Source organism: Acipenser ruthenus, chromosome 54, assembly GCF_902713425.1.
Source record: "Acipenser ruthenus chromosome 54, fAciRut3.2 maternal haplotype, whole genome shotgun sequence".
Taxonomy (NCBI): Eukaryota; Metazoa; Chordata; class Actinopteri; order Acipenseriformes; family Acipenseridae; genus Acipenser; species Acipenser ruthenus.
This window is the reverse complement of record NC_081242.1, coordinates 6,560,378-6,572,045: the sequence shown is the minus strand read 5'-3', so window position 1 is coordinate 6,572,045 and position 11,668 is coordinate 6,560,378. Positions and strand designations below refer to the sequence as shown.

Here is an 11,668-nt window from a genome sequence, read left to right as displayed (position 1 = left end):
GATGGGGAGCATTTACACTTGCTTCTTAGTAAATGGGATTTGAAGCCATTTGTACTTAAGATATTTATGTGATTCTTTCTAAATTTCACACCATTGAGTGTTGTAGTGTAATGGATTCGGTTGTAGGGTCTGTAAGTTTTATGTATTAAGTAGTTTTATTTTTAAACTGATATAGAGATTGAAGATATTCTTTATAAGAGGAAAGGAACCATGTGTGCCTGTTAAGACTTTCATCTTTATAAACATATTTATAGCTCTATATTATTATGAATTAGTTATTTAACAGATGTTTTTATCCAAAGCGACTCAACAACTGCTGCTGCAGTCACTTCCAATCGGACCTTGTTTGTTTAACGTCTCATCCGAGGGACGGAGCACAAGGAGGTTAAGAGACTTGCTCAGGGTCTCACACACTCAGCTTGACACGATGGTTGAGCTGGGATTGAATCTTTAACCACTGGACCACCAAGCCCCCTACTTACTCAAACGTATTGTTTAAACTAGGTCTTGCTTGTTTTACAGATAAATTGATTTGCTTCAAATGTGCTGAAACAACCGATGAAAGTTCCTGTACTTCGAGTCCATGTGCAGCTGAAGCATTCTGCAAGAGTGACTACAAACTGAACGGGGCAGGTAAGAGCTTCTCCTTCATTTGGGGTTTCTATTCTTTGTGTTTCCAGTTTGGTGCTTGTGAATTCCAGCTGGTGAACGGAGGCCGTTGAGAGCAGTTGTGTTCATGTCTAAGGAGTCCATTCCTAGCAATCCTTTTCGTAATCCTCAAATCTAACATCACATACACCTCACTGCTTCATTGCTACTTTGCAGCCACATTTCCCATGTTTAGAGATTTAAAATACATAACTTTATTATCATCAACTGACTATTATTAAGCATGGTAGAGCCCTGTTTTAGAATAACGGAACACATAACTTTGTACAGTAACTTATGCCTCACATATTAACCTTCAGTGGACACTTTCTTTTTTCAAGAGCATGCAATATTGTCCCACATGGAAAAATAAAAGCAGTATGCTGGTACCGTAATATGTACATGTTAGTGTAGAGTCACCGAGGATTTGATTCTGTATAAATGCCCTGCTTATTGATTTGTCAGAATCACTGATTTGGCACTAGCTGGTTCTGTCACCACTAACCTTGCTTTTCTCCACCTTACAGGAGTGCCTGTTGTCACTAAGTCCTGTGCAGCTGATTGCAAAGCTGTTGACAATACAGCAGACAAAAACGTGAGGACAACTTGCTGCAAAACAGGCTATTGTAATGGTAAGGCTGCTATTAAACGTTAAAACAGTTCCACCCAAGCCTTAAAATCCACCAAATTGATACATTTTTGGTTTGCTTGTGTATGTTTTATTTTCACATTAATCTTTGATATGTATATAGTTTAAAAACACCATGGGATGTTTTATTAATTATATTTTTATTACATTTTTGAAGAGAGACAATGTAGGTTTATGTTACAAAATGAGAAACAAGGACACAATATTACTAAAGTGTTATATTAACCCTTTTTATTGTTTAAAATTAATATTCAAGTGATCTAATCCCTAAATCCTCTCTTCGTTTGTATCACGAAGACAGCCCTTCTCCTCGCTCACATAGTTATTTCTACAGGAAGAGGTTTGACTTTCTTAATCTTGCCACACAAAGCATCAGGTTCCTAGTTTAATTAGCCATTACAGATCGACCACAGTTTAGCTCAATTGAATAGCCCTCCATGCCTTTGATTCTGGATGGCAGTGCAATGAGCTGCTGGAGACCGATTCATTAAACCCCTGTGTTTGACTTTCAGGAAATGCCTTGAGTTGCAACACTTGTACTAATGAAGCTGACGAACCAAAATGTGCAGCAACAGCCTGCGCTGCAGCTGACAAACTATGTCAGAGCACTTATACCCTCACTGCACCAGGTAAGCTGGATCACAAGGGGAAAGGTGACTGATACCTGTGTCTCTGTCACCAGCTCGTTCCTCTTTTGCACATTTAAAGGACAAGGGCCTGTGGGTCCACTCCATAGTAAATGTATGTTGTGGTATTTGTGAAGTACAGTGAGAGTCTTGAAGGTTGCAGGTTCATGATTACACTCTGAGTTGACTTATAAACAATAAAATTAATACAATAGTTAACTGTGGTTTTCCAGACCTGTAATTTGCTCTATATGGCACTTTATCACAGACCTTTTTGCACTGTATTTTAATAAGGGGTTGATATATCACCCAGGCTGTGGGAATCACCTGTGAGATTAATAAAGAGTTCATACGATGGTGGTATTGAGATCTATATTTACATACATTACATGCAGTGGTGTTGTGCCTTCCAGGACCCCCTTGACAATGAGAATACATTCAATGTCAATTGATTGCTAAGGGTGTCTGGTGCTGAATCTTGTTTGTTGTATTACTTTTATAGATGTTCCAGTATCAAAGGCATGTGCTGAGGCTTGCACACCATCCGCTACTGTGAAGTGCTGCGGTACATCTCAGTGTAACGGTAATGCTAACGTTATTGTTAATTATACAATGGCAGTCACTGAGGCGGCACACTGATTGGTCACATGTTCACATGTTCTAACTGGAGAACTTTAACAAAACACCACCTGGAGGCAAACAAACAAAACAACGGGAATCAGAAATAAAATAAAAAATAAAAGGGCTGTAATCATCCTCCAGTGTAGCTGCTCTCGCTCAAACTAGAAACCTTATTGAATCCTTGCACTACACTGTCTCTTTGTGTAGTCACACAACTTCACCCTGGTAAATGGGATCTCATTGCAGAAAGAGATTGCTAAAAAATAGTTATCGTTCAAGTTAATAGTTATAACTCAGCTGCATCCGGGTTAGGCTTTTAGCAGAGATACTGAGATGAGATGGGCTGGGTAACAGTCAATGATAAGGGGAGCACTGAAATGTTCACATTTACAAATGTCAGGTAGACAGTAATGTTTTATCAATAGGACTTTATCAATGTTTCATTATGAAGAGATTGATAAACGTGTTGAAACACTATCAGGTATGTGTCTAATTGAGCCAGCCGTAGCCCAGCCTCTCCTTCCTTATTCATTGGCTCTCCCTGGCTTGTTTTGCAGTGGACCTCTTGAAATGCTACACCTGCACTGACTTGACAGATGAATCTAATTGTAAAGATATAACAGTCTGTGGGTATGGTGACAAGTTCTGTAAAACCACTTACAAACTAACTGGAACTGGTAAGTAATGATCCCGAAGGGCCGGGTTTCTCTGACTATAACAAGTTTAACTGGCTTCTCTTTCTCTCGTACATTCCTACTTAGTGTTGGGATTAACATAGATTTTTCCAGCAGCTTCTTTCTAAATAAGGACAAGAACATATTTGCAGTCATCACAAGAGACAAGTTTACATTGCACTAATGTTTCCCACATTTAAGTCACCATTCAATCAGCTAACAATAGTATTCAAGCCAGATAAATGTATCTCTACAATCAGGGCTGTTTTGAAAATGTACCTCCACCTACAAATCCAAGCTAAAATACTTTTTATTACAGGCTTCACATTGTTTTTATTCTCTAATACAATGTTTGAAATGGCAAGAGTAACAAAGCACTGTGTCAATTGATGAGATAATAGTTATAGAATTATGACTAACTTTCTTTTTGCATTCATTGATAGGTGTCACCGTCAGCAGGGGATGTGCATCAACTTGTACTGTAACAACAGCTTTCCCGCGAGATGAGTGCTGTGAGGGAGAACTGTGTAACGGTAATACAGATACTATTGTAATATTGTTTATAAAATTAAAACTACAGGTGTTATAATACATTTTTTTTGACTGCATATATATTTATTGTAAAACGTACATATATAAACAGAGCAGTCAGTACTTTTTTTTACACCTTGCTTAAAACAACTATGAAAGCACTTTTATCTGTCAAATGGCAATTATTTAAAATGTTGATTAAATGCTGTAAATAAAAAAAAAAAAAACAGAATGAAGAGCTCCCTCAATTTTCAAGTACCATTACCACAGATAATCCCCAATGAAATGCATGCACTAGAATGTCAGATTAATACATAGTTATTAATAAACGGTACCATTAATTATTCTCTTACCTGATGGGGAGCATTTACACTTGCTTCTTAGTAAATGGGATTTGAAGCCATTTGTACTTAAGATATTTATGTGATTCTTTCTAAATTTCACACCATTGAGTGTTGTAGTGTAATGGATTCGGTTGTAGGGTCTGTAAGTTTTATGTATTAAGTAGTTTTATTTTTAAACTGATATAGAGATTGAAGATATTCTTTATAAGAGGAAAGGAACCATGTGTGCCTGTTAAGACTTTCATCTTTATAAACATATTTATAGCTCTATATTATTATGAATTAGTTATTTAACAGATGTTTTTATCTAAAGCGACTCAACAACTGCTGCTGCAGTCACTTCCAATCAAACCTTGTTTGTTTAACGTCTCATCCGAGGGACGGAGCACAAGGAGGTTAAGAGACTTGCTCAGGGTCTCACACACTCAGCTTGACACGATGGTTGAACTGGGATTGAATCTTTAACCACTGGACCACCAAGCCCCCTACTTACTCAAACGTATTGTTTAAACTAGGTCTTGCTTGTTTTACAGATAAATTGATTTGCTTCAAATGTGCTGAAACAACCGATGAAAGTTCCTGTACTTCGAGTCCATGTGCAGCTGAAGCATTCTGCAAGAGTGACTACAAACTGAACGGGGCAGGTAAGAGCTTCTCCTTCATTTGGGGTTTCTATTCTTTGTGTTTCCAGTTTGGTGCTTGTGAATTCCAGCTGGTGAACGGAGGCCGTTGAGAGCAGTTGTGTTCATGTCTAAGGAGTCCATTCCTAGCAATCCTTTTCGTAATCCTCAAATCTAACATCACATACACCTCACTGCTTCATTGCTACTTTGCAGCCACATTTCCCATGTTTAGAGATTTAAAATACATAACTTTATTATCATCAACTGACTATTATTAAGCATGGTAGAGCCCTGTTTTAGAATAACGGAACACATAACTTTGTACAGTAACTTATGCCTCACATATTAACCTTCAGTGGACACTTTCTTTTTTCAAGAGCATGCAATATTGTCCCACATGGAAAAATAAAAGCAGTATGCTGGTACCGTAATATGTACATGTTAGTGTAGAGTCACCGAGGATTTGATTCTGTATAAATGCCCTGCTTATTGATTTGTCAGAATCACTGATTTGGCACTAGCTGGTTCTGTCACCACTAACCTTGCTTTTCTCCACCTTACAGGAGTGCCTGTTGTCACTAAGTCCTGTGCAGCTGATTGCAAAGCTGTTGACAATACAGCAGACAAAAACGTGAGGACAACTTGCTGCAAAACAGGCTATTGTAATGGTAAGGCTGCTATTAAACGTTAAAACAGTTCCACCCAAGCCTTAAAATCCACCAAATTGATACATTTTTGGTTTGCTTGTGTATGTTTTATTTTCACATTAATCTTTGATATGTATATAGTTTAAAAACACCATGGGATGTTTTATTAATTATATTTTTATTACATTTTTGAAGAGAGACAATGTAGGTTTATGTTACAAAATGAGAAACAAGGACACAATATTACTAAAGTGTTATATTAACCCTTTTTATTGTTTAAAATTAATATTCAAGTGATCTAATCCTTAAATCCTCTCTTCGTTTGTATCACGAAGACAGCCCTTCTCCTCGCTCACATAGTTATTTCTACAGGAAGAGGTTTGACTTTCTTAATCTTGCCACACAAAGCATCAGGTTCCTAGTTTAATTAGCCATTACAGATCGACCACAGTTTAGCTCAGTTGAATAGCCCTCCATGCCTTTGATTCTGGATGGCAGTGCAATGAGCTGCTGGAGACCGATTCATTAAACCCCTGTGTTTGACTTTCAGGAAATGCCTTGAGTTGCAACACTTGTACTAATGAAGCTGACGAACCAAAATGTGCAGCAACAGCCTGCGCTGCAGCTGACAAACTATGTCAGAGCACTTATACCCTCACTGCACCAGGTAAGCTGGATCACAAGGGGAAAGGTGACTGATACCTGTGTCTCTGTCACCAGCTCGTTCCTCTTTTGCACATTTAAAGGACAAGGGCCTGTGGGTCCACTCCATAGTAAATGTATGTTGTGGTATTTGTGAAGTACAGTGAGAGTCTTGAAGGTTGCAGGTTCATGATTACACTCTGAGTTGACTATAAACAATAAAATTAATACAATAGTTAACTGTGGTTTTCCAGACCTGTAATTTGCTCTATATGGCACTTTATCACAGACCTTTTTGCACTGTATTTTAATAAGGGGTTGATATATCACCCAGGCTGTGGGAATCACCTGTGAGATTAATAAAGAGTTCATACGATGGTGGTATTGAGATCTATATTTACATACATTACATGCAGTGGTGTTGTGCCTTCCAGGACCCCCTTGACAATGAGAATACATTCAATGTCAATTGATTGCTAAGGGTGTCTGGTGCTGAATCTTGTTTGTTGTATTACTTTTATAGATGTTCCAGTATCAAAGGCATGTGCTGAGGCTTGCACACCATCCGCTACTGTGAAGTGCTGCGGTACATCTCAGTGTAACGGTAATGCTAACGTTATTGTTAATTATACAATGGCAGTCACTGAGGCGGCACACTGATTGGTCACATGTTCACATGTTCTAACTGGAGAACTTTAACAAAACACCACCTGGAGGCAAACAAACAAAACAACGGGAATCAGAAATAAAATAAAAAATAAAAGGGCTGTAATCATCCTCCAGTGTAGCTGCTCTCGCTCAAACTAGAAACCTTATTGAATCCTTGCACTACACTGTCTCTTTGTGTAGTCACACAACTTCACCCTGGTAAATGGGATCTCATTGCAGAAAGAGATTGCTAAAAAATAGTTATCGTTCAAGTTAATAGTTATAACTCAGCTGCATCCGGGTTAGGCTTTTAGCAGAGATACTGAGATGAGATGGGCTGGGTAACAGTCAATGATAAGGGGAGCACTGAAATGTTCACATTTACAAATGTCAGGTAGACAGTAATGTTTTATCAATAGGACTTTATCAATGTTTCATTATGAAGAGATTGATAAACGTGTTGAAACACTATCAGGTATGTGTCTAATTGAGCCAGCCGTAGCCCAGCCTCTCCTTCCTTATTCATTGGCTCTCCCTGGCTTGTTTTGCAGTGGACTTCTTGAAATGCTACACCTGCACTGACTTGACAGATGAATCTAATTGTAAAGATATAACAGTCTGTGGGTATGGTGACAAGTTCTGTAAAACCACTTACAAACTAACTGGAACTGGTAAGTAATGATCCCGAAGGGCCGGGTTTCTCTGACTATAACAAGTTTAACTGGCTTCTCTTTCTCTCGTACATTCCTACTTAGTGTTGGGATTAACATAGATTTTTCCAGCAGCTTCTTTCTAAATAAGGACAAGAACATATTTGCAGTCATCACAAGAGACAAGTTTACATTGCACTAATGTTTCCCACATTTAAGTCACCATTCAATCAGCTAACAATAGTATTCAAGCCAGATAAATGTATCTCTACAATCAGGGCTGTTTTGAAAATGTACCTCCACCTACAAATCCAAGCTAAAATACTTTTTATTACAGGCTTCACATTGTTTTTATTCTCTAATACAATGTTTGAAATGGCAAGAGTAACAAAGGCCTGTGTCAATTGATGAGATAATAGTTATAGAATTATGACTAACTTTCTTTTTGCATTCATTGATAGGTGTCACCGTCAGCAAGGGATGTGCATCAACTTGTACTGTAACAACAGCTTTCCCGCGAGATGAGTGCTGTCAGGGAGAACTGTGTAATGGTAATACAAATACTATTGTAATATTGTTAATAAAATCACTAACAGCTACCAACAAATCAAAACTACAGAAGCAACGGGGTGTTCTAATACATTTCTTTTGGACTGCATATATATTTATTGTAAAACGTACATATATAAACAGAGCAGTCAGTACTTTTTTTTACACCTTGCTTAAAACAACTATGAAAGCACTTTTATCTGTCAAATGGCAATTATTTAAAATGTTGATTAAATGCTGTAAATAAAAAAAAAAAAACAGAATGAAGAGCTCCCTCAATTTTCAAGTACCATTACCACAGATAATCCCCAATGAAATGCATGCACTAGAATGTCAGATTAATACATAGTTATTAATAAACGGTACCATTAATTATTCTCTTACCTGATGGGGAGCATTTACACTTGCTTCTTAGTAAATGGGATTTGAAGCCATTTGTACTTAAGATATTTATGTGATTCTTTCTAAATTTCACACCATTGAGTGTTGTAGTGTAATGGATTCGGTTGTAGGGTCTGTAAGTTTTATGTATTAAGTAGTTTTATTTTTAAACTGATATAGAGATTGAAGATATTCTTTATAAGAGGAAAGGAACCATGTGTGCCTGTTAAGACTTTCATCTTTATAAACATATTTATAGCTCTATATTATTATGAATTAGTTATTTAACAGATGTTTTTATCCAAAGCGACTCAACAACTGCTGCTGCAGTCACTTCCAATCGGACCTTGTTTGTTTAACGTCTCATCCGAGGGACGGAGCACAAGGAGGTTAAGAGACTTGCTCAGGGTCTCACACACTCAGCTTGACACGATGGTTGAGCTGGGATTGAATCTTTAACCACTGGACCACCAAGCCCCCTACTTACTCAAACGTATTGTTTAAACTAGGTCTTGCTTGTTTTACAGATAAATTGATTTGCTTCAAATGTGCTGAAACAACCGATGAAAGTTCCTGTACTTCGAGTCCATGTGCAGCTGAAGCATTCTGCAAGAGTGACTACAAACTGAACGGGGCAGGTAAGAGCTTCTCCTTCATTTGGGGTTTCTATTCTTTGTGTTTCCAGTTTGGTGCTTGTGAATTCCAGCTGGTGAACGGAGGCCGTTGAGAGCAGTTGTGTTCATGTCTAAGGAGTCCATTCCTAGCAATCCTTTTCGTAATCCTCAAATCTAACATCACATACACCTCACTGCTTCATTGCTACTTTGCAGCCACATTTCCCATGTTTAGAGATTTAAAATACATAACTTTATTATCATCAACTGACTATTATTAAGCATGGTAGAGCCCTGTTTTAGAATAACGGAACACATAACTTTGTACAGTAACTTATGCCTCACATATTAACCTTCAGTGGACACTTTCTTTTTTCAAGAGCATGCAATATTGTCCCACATGGAAAAATAAAAGCAGTATGCTGGTACCGTAATATGTACATGTTAGTGTAGAGTCACCGAGGATTTGATTCTGTATAAATGCCCTGCTTATTGATTTGTCAGAATCACTGATTTGGCACTAGCTGGTTCTGTCACCACTAACCTTGCTTTTCTCCACCTTACAGGAGTGCCTGTTGTCACTAAGTCCTGTGCAGATTGCAAAGCTGTTGACAATACAGCAGACAAAAACGTGAGGACAACTTGCTGCAAAACAGGCTATTGTAATGGTAAGGCTGCTATTAAACGTTAAAACAGTTCCACCCAAGCCTTAAAATCCACCAAATTGATACATTTTTGGTTTGCTTGTGTATGTTTTATTTTCACATTAATCTTTGATATGTATATAGTTTAAAAACACCATGGGATGTTTTATTAATTATATTTTTATTACATTTTTGAAGAGAGACAATGTTGGTTTATGTTACAAAATGAGAAACAAGGACACAATATTACTAAAGTGTTATATTAACCCTTTTTATTGTTTAAAATTAATATTCAAGTGATCTAATCCCTAAATCCTCTCTTCGTTTGTATCACGAAGACAGCCCTTCTCCTCGCTCACATAGTTATTTCTACAGGAAGAGGTTTGACTTTCTTAATCTTGCCACACAAAGCATCAGGTTCCTAGTTTAATTAGCCATTACAGATCGACCACAGTTTAGCTCAATTGAATAGCCCTCCATGCCTTTGATTCTGGATGGCAGTGCAATGAGCTGCTGGAGACCGATTCATTAAACCCCTGTGTTTGACTTTCAGGAAATGCCTTGAGTTGCAACACTTGTACTAATGAAGCTGACGAACCAAAATGTGCAGCAACAGCCTGCGCTGCAACTGACAAACTATGTCAGAGCACTTATACCCTCACTGCACCAGGTAAGCTGGATCACAAGGGGAAAGGTGACTGATACCTGTGTCTCTGTCACCAGCTCGTTCCTCTTTTGCACATTTAAAGGACAAGGGCCTGTGGGTCCACTCCATAGTAAATGTATGTTGTGGTATTTGTGAAGTACAGTGAGAGTCTTGAAGGTTGCAGGTTCATGATTACACTCTGAGTTGACTTATAAACAATAAAATTAATACAATAGTTAACTGTGGTTTTCCAGACCTGTAATTTGCTCTATATGGCACTTTATCACAGACCTTTTTGCACTGTATTTTAATAAGGGGTTGATATATCACCCAGGCTGTGGGAATCACCTGTGAGATTAATAAAGAGTTCATACGATGGTGGTATTGAGATCTATATTTACATACATTACATGCAGTGGTGTTGTGCCTTCCAGGACCCCCTTGACAATGAGAATACATTCAATGTCAATTGATTGCTAAGGGTGTCTGGTGCTGAATCTTGTTTGTTGTATTACTTTTATAGATGTTCCAGTATCAAAGGCATGTGCTGAGGCTTGCACACCATCCGCTACTGTGAAGTGCTGCGGTACATCTCAGTGTAACGGTAATGCTAACGTTATTGTTAATTATACAATGGCAGTCACTGAGGCGGCACACTGATTGGTCACATATTCACATGTTCTAACTGGAGAACTTTAACAAAACACCACCTGGAGGCAAACAAACAAAACAACGGGAATCAGAAATAAAATAAAAAATAAAAGGGCTGTAATCATCCTCCAGTGTAGCTGCTCTCACTCAAACTAGAAACCTTATTGAATGCTTGCACTACACTGTCTCTTTGTGTAGTCACACAACTTCACCTTGGTAAATGGCATCTCATTGCAGAAAGAGATTGCTAAAAAATAGTTATCGTTCAAGTTAATAGTTATAACTCAGCTGCATCCGGGTTAGGCTTTTAGCAGAGATACTGAGATGAGATGGGCTGGGTAACAGTCAATGATAAGGGGAGCACTGAAATGTTCACATTTACAAATGTCAGGTAGACAGTAATGTTTTATCAATAGGACTTTATCAATGTTTCATTATGAAGAGATTGATAAACGTGTTGAAACACTATCAGGTATGTGTATGTTGAGCCAGCCGTAGCCCAGCCTCTCCTTCCTTATTCATTGGCTCTCCCTGGCTTGTTTTGCAGTGGACCTCTTGAAATGCTACACCTGCACTGACTTGACAGATGAATCTAATTGTAAAGATATAACAGTCTGTGGGTATGGTGACAAGTTCTGTAAAACCACTTACAAACTAACTGGAACTGGTAAGTAATGATCCCGAAGGGCCGGGTTTCTCTGACTATAACAAGTTTAACTGGCTTCTCTTTCTCTCGTACATTCCTACTTAGTGTTGGGATTAACATAGATTTTTCCAGCAGCTTCTTTCTAAATAAGGACAAGAACATATTTGCAGTCATCACAAGAGACAAGTTTACATTGCACTAATGTTTCCCACATTTAAGTCACCATTCAATCAG

General features: G+C 38.0%; 2 long non-coding RNA genes across 2 annotated transcripts; both read left to right on the top strand.

The window, feature by feature from the left end:
- Positions 1-3,080: 3,080 nt before the first annotated feature.
- On the top strand, positions 3,081-4,902 carry LOC131723281 (uncharacterized). Its single transcript, XR_009320197.1, has 3 exons — positions 3,081-3,221; positions 3,662-3,751; positions 4,627-4,902. It is a non-coding gene; the product is annotated as an uncharacterized LOC131723281 (long non-coding RNA).
- A 1,624-nt stretch (positions 4,903-6,526) lies between these two features.
- Positions 6,527-10,192, top strand: LOC131723282 (uncharacterized). The gene is made up of 4 exons (XR_009320198.1): positions 6,527-6,609; positions 7,205-7,854; positions 8,761-9,515; positions 10,045-10,192. It is a non-coding gene; the product is annotated as an uncharacterized LOC131723282 (long non-coding RNA).
- The last annotated feature ends 1,476 nt before the right edge of the window (positions 10,193-11,668 follow it).